Genomic DNA, 5,944 nt, shown 5'->3' with positions numbered 1-5,944 from the left:
ATATATATAGCAATAAGACACATGCAATATGTAATTAGCTTGTAAAACAATGTAAATAACTTAGCTCGTTAATGATAAAACAATAACAAACTCAACTTTTCTTATTTAAAGGTAATATAAGTTTTGTGAGAGGTTCTTTAACCGACAACCACCACTATGAGCCCTAGTGATGATACACCGTTTTACCTCACGTTGCCCAAGGATCATCCTATACCTTGCCGTGATATAGGACCTTACTATTGCTTAGTGGATCCACTAGCTTAATCTCACGTAATCATCTAAAAAGAATGATACGTCAAGTCCCATGTTGGCGCATGGTTCTTATGGAGAGTTGAGTTAATGTGAACTCGTGTCCCCAATTCGGTGCTCAATACTACTCCCAAAATACTTTGGCTCATAAATGCTTTAAATACATCTTTCTTTAATTGAGATAATTACTCAAAACTTAGCCCAAAAGCTCTTTTGGAAAACATGGTTCCCTCCTTACTTAAATGTAAAAGAAAACATTTATAAACTTCTTTGGGAATGCTTAGTTCCCTAATAGCTTTCGAGAAATGAACTCAACTCTTGACTCTTGACTTAACTCGAAACTCTTGGCTTGATTTGAAACTCGATACTCTTTACTCGACTTGGAACTCTACACTCTTGCTTGATTTGAAACTTGAAACGAAGTTAAAACGTTCAATAACGACTCTTGAAAAGCTTGGAGGACTTGCTTGGACTTACTTCTTGACTTTACTTGACTTGACTCTAACTTCACTTGACTTTGATACTAATTCGCCTTGAATTGGATTATGGATTCAAGACATATGATCACACGTATTTAGATGAGTTCGGGATGTTTGGAGATACTTTGGAGTGTTGGAAACAACTAGGGAACATAGGTACAATACCTAGGAACATGCATGAGAAAGTGTGAAAGAATGGGGGAAACTTGGCGTCCTTAACACTCTGCAAGGCGCGGAGCGCCAGCCTTCGAAGCTCAGAAGGCCAGCTGAGGCGCTCTGCAGGGCGCGACAACCCAAGGGGTGAAGGCCAGAGCACTTCTTAGGGCGCTCTGCAAGGCACGACGCGCCACCCCTTTTCTCCGGCAACTTCGACTTTTCTCCTTCTTTTCTCCAACTCTAAACCTTCTTAACTTCAAGGTTTCCAGCCCCAAACACTTAGCATCATCAAAACCATTTATATACAACAGATTTCACTCAAAAACCAACCAGAAACATGTCCCAAATCACAAGGGACTTCAACAACACAATCAACAATAACAACAACACAACCAACAACTTCAAGACACAACTAATCTTTTTTCTCAATAACAAAATGAGTTTGGTGTGTGGGAGAAAGGATCAACCCACACTAAAGACTCACATACCTAGTAGGGATCACCCCCGACGAAAATCCACGAAGATCTAGATGAATCTTGATGATCTCCTCTTTCTTCTCCTTCTTCTCTTCTTCTCTTCTTCTTCTCTTTTTCACTCTCAAGAACCCTAAATCTTTCTCTTTTAGAATGGGATAAAAATGATCCAAAATCAGCCTAACACACAATATAACCCCAAAAGAAAAACTAGGGAAAAGACCAAAATGCCCTTAAAATTTCCGGACGGATTCCCTGCCGACTGCCCAACTTTCAAAGGCCATAACTCGCTCATACGAACTCGGAATCGAGCAAAATTGGTGGCGTTGGAAAGATCATTCAACAAGATTCGCAATCATAACTCGAAATACTCCTAAATAATTCTGAGCTAGGATTTATGACCTCTCAAAGTTGGCCAAAAACTCACTTTTTCCCATACTTAGCCAAATTTCCAAATTTTAAATTCTTTCCAAAAATGACTATTTCCGATTTTTAAGCCTTTTTATAGTTATTTCAAATTGCCGGACGTTACAGATCCAATTGATGTTGTTATCAATAAACCAACAGTGAAGGAATCAATGTTTTTAAGATGGTTGGAAGCTAATAAGGAATTTCCTGAAGCAAGACATCTAACGTATGCAGAATTTCCTTTAAAGTTTGTTTGGAAGCAACAATCTAAGAGATGGGAAAAAAGGAAAACTTCAGCATTTTCTATTGGAAGAATTTTCTTTGTTCCACCAGGATCAGGTGAGCAATATTACCTTAGATTGCTATTGAATGTTGTTAAAGGTCCAACTTCTTATGAGGAGATCAGAAGAATAAATGATATTGATCATGAGACCTTTAGAGATGCATGTTATGCTCTAGGATTATTAGATGATGACAAAGAATATGTTGATGCTATAGTAGAAGCAAGTCAATGGGGAATGCCATTATATCTACGAAATTATTTGCTATGCTACTTATATCTAATTCAATGTCATGTCCGGAGATAGTGTGGCAATCAACTTGGCACTTACTATCAGAAGATATTGTTTTTTAAGAAAGAAGAATATTAGATAACCCAGGTATTTAATAATGTTTACACTTGACACTAATCATATATAATCCTTTTTTTTCTTTTTCTTATTATTTTTTTATTATTTTACTTTTAATAATTTTTAATAATTAGTAAATTAGAATTAGATTATTTTATTAAATTAGTATATGTTTATATGTTTTTTCAAAAGTTTATCTATCAGAAGCAGATTTGAAGAATCGTTGCTTGCAAAAGATTGAAACCTTTTAAAAGGGTGTAGAAGGAGTTTTCAAGATTTTTCAACAATGCCATTACATGTCTATAATGAGGATGATGTCGATTATAGCAACAGATTAATCCGAGATGAAATGTGTTACAATAAAAGTGCTTTAACTGATGAACATCAAGAATTACTACAAAATTTAACTGATGAACAAAAAGCAGTTTACAAAAAGATTATGTCAGCAGTTATTACAAATAGTGGTGGATTTTTCTTTTTATACGGCTTTGGAGGTACAGGAAAAACTTTTATTTGGAGGACACTATCAGCACCTATACGATCTAAAGGAGATATTGTTTGGACAGTAGCTTCTAGAGGGATTGCATCTTTATTGTTGCCTGGTGGTAGAACATCACATTCAAGATTTGTTATCCCTCTGAATATAAATGAAGATTCAACATGTAATATAAAGCAAGGTACTCCTTTAGCAAATTTGATAGTCAAAGCAAAGTTGATTGTTTGGGATGAGGCTCCTATGATGCATAAATATTGTTTTGAAGCTTTGGATAAAACTTTAAGAGATATTATTAGCTATAAAGATGCATCTAAGGCAGAATTACCATTTGGAGGAAAAACAGTTGTTCTTGGAGGTGACTTTAGACAAATTTTACCCGTTATTCCAAAAGGTACCAGACAAGATATTGTTAATGCAACTGTAAATTCATCATATTTATGGGAGCAAACCCATATAATTTTACAAATAAAATACATAGTCTAATTACAGGGGAAGACCCAAATAGTGGTTTAGTAGTACTACAAAGAAATGCTTTAATAAAACTGGAACAGTTAAGCAATACAAGTTGGTTCCACATAAAGAACTTTCTAAAAGATTATTATTATTACTACACAATAAGTGGAAATTCTTTTGATGAAGAATTAGGGGAAGAAGTTATTTAATAAATTACCAGGAGCTTTAGGTAGAGAAATAGAAGAATGGGGGTGCTCACTATGATTTCTTACCATGAATGTTGTTGACCTATGTTTTGACATAGATCTTCTTATTACATATATATATATATATATATATATTCATTTATTTGCAAAAAGACAGGTCACATATTGAGGAACTTAAATCTAAAATTTTTGGTGATATGATATAATTTTTAAGGTGTTTTTTGATGAATATGGTGTTTGAATTCAAGAACAAAGACGAAGTCACTTTTTTTTTTGTATAATATTGTAAATTAGGGGTATAATATATTAATATTTGAAATCAAGTTCTAAAATATTTTTGTTAAAAATATATATGAAAGCTTTGTATATTATTAAATATATAGGACGTAGAGTATAACGTTGAGCTTATATATAATTTCTTTTTTGCTGCTATATATAGTCGGGAGGTTGTCACATATTTAATTGTAGCCTAAGCTGAGTTGAGTAGCAGAAATGGAAATTAAAATCATATGCACAAAACTCATCAAGCCATTTTTACCTACTCCCCCTCACCTTCAGCGTTACTAGATCTCTTTCTTTGACCAAATATCTGAAAAATGTTTCTATGGTTTTTTTCTTTCATAATTATAATAATTTCGACATGGATGAACAACTTGAGCAATCCGTTTCAAAGATATTAACTCATGTTTATCCAGCAGCAGGAAGGTACGATGATAAAGATGAATGTTGTTCGATTCTATGTCTTGATCAAGGGCGTTTCCTATACCAAAGCCAAGACCAATGATACGCTGGATAATTTCTTAAATAAAGCACGCAATGACTTTGGTCATGCGGCTTTATTTAACCCACATGTAAACAAGAATATCGATGAAACTAATTCATGGTTTCACCAATTGTCACTATACAAGTAACTAAGTTTGAATGTGGTGGACTCGCTATATCAACCAGCAGTTCACATCTTGCAATGGATGGTTTCTCAGATTGTCAATTTACTTCTGAGTGGGCAAAAGTGTGTAAAATGGGGACTCCCATCGACAAGATTAATTTTTTAAGCTTCAATATGGGTGATATTTTTCCGACAAGAGATATAGCAGGACTTTTCAAGTCAACCCCCATTCCAATTATACAATAATATATTGTTGTTAAGAGAATTGTCATATGTGAGGCTGTTATGTCAAGGCTCAAAAAAAAATGCATTGATGAATCAAATGGAGCTTTGACTTTTCAACCTTCAAGGGTTGAGATTATTACAGCAATCCTATGGAGGGCTTTTATCCGCGCTACAACAATTATAAACGGGTATTTAAGGCCTTCTCTGCTAGACTTTCCAATGAATATGCGCTCCAAAATTACATTGAAAAACTCTTTTGGGAATTTTCTAATTGGTGTTCCAGTAAAATTCATACCAGGAGAGACCAAAATGGAATTGCATCATTTCATAATATTAATCAGGAATGCGGTGAATAAAATTGTTGCTTCATGTAAAAAAGATAATTCACTAGTGTCAACGTTGGTTAATTCATATAATGAAAGTTTTCGATCACCAGAGTTGGGAGGTAACGATGAAGTTGACAAAGTTATGTGTACAAGTATATGTAAGTTTCCTGTGCACGATTCGGATTTTGGTTTGGGAAAACCAAACTTAATATTTTTTGGTATGAAAGATACACAAATGTTTTGGTTGCATGATATTGGACCTGAAATTGGCGTGCAAGTGGACTTGAAGGAAAGTTGTATGCAGTTATTTGATCTTGATGATGACATCAAAGATCTCATCTTTAATTATACGTGATGCAAAACTATAATTTTCATTATGGTGTTACATTGGTAATCGTAATTTGTTCTATTTGTACTTTTTACTATTGATCATTAGTAATCATTCAGACATGCAATAATGGAATCGTGATTTGAAATATATGTTAGACTTTCATCAACTTCCTTCCTCTGACTTTGCTCATTTTATTCAACAATTTGTATCAATCTCAATTGAAGGCACATAACATAACATCTTTACAAAAAAAAAAAAAAACATAGCATCCTACGACAATTTAAGACGAGGAAATGATTTTCCTTCTCTATTGACCTTTTAATCAATCATCATGGATCAAACTATTTAAGTCTATAATTTTATAGAAATTATGAATATTCACAAATGGATTTGGATTGGATGATTGTGGTACATTTTAGATATCATTTTGTGTAATGACTCGTTAGGTCATTTTGAGAACTAGTCATCTCATTCATAAAGGACCCATTCCGTAAATTTTTAATGAGAATTTAGAATTACTCATTTAACTATGATTATTTAATTACTGGATAAATTTTAAATATTTAATTTTAGTAATTAGTTAATGGGTCAATTTCAAAATTTATTTAATACACTATACTACTTGAC

The 5,944-nt window shown here is 33.5% G+C and overlaps 1 pseudogene; it reads left to right on the top strand.

Moving 5' to 3' along the window:
• The first annotated feature begins 4,041 nt into the window (after window positions 1-4,041).
• Window positions 4,042-5,354, top strand: LOC125863312 (acetyl-CoA-benzylalcohol acetyltransferase-like; annotated as a pseudogene).
• Window positions 5,355-5,944: the final 590 nt, after the last annotated feature.

Source organism: Solanum stenotomum, chromosome 4 (genome assembly GCF_019186545.1).
Source record: "Solanum stenotomum isolate F172 chromosome 4, ASM1918654v1, whole genome shotgun sequence".
In the NCBI taxonomy this organism is placed as follows: domain Eukaryota; kingdom Viridiplantae; phylum Streptophyta; class Magnoliopsida; order Solanales; family Solanaceae; genus Solanum; species Solanum stenotomum.
This window is presented reverse-complemented; position numbering and strand designations above follow the sequence as displayed.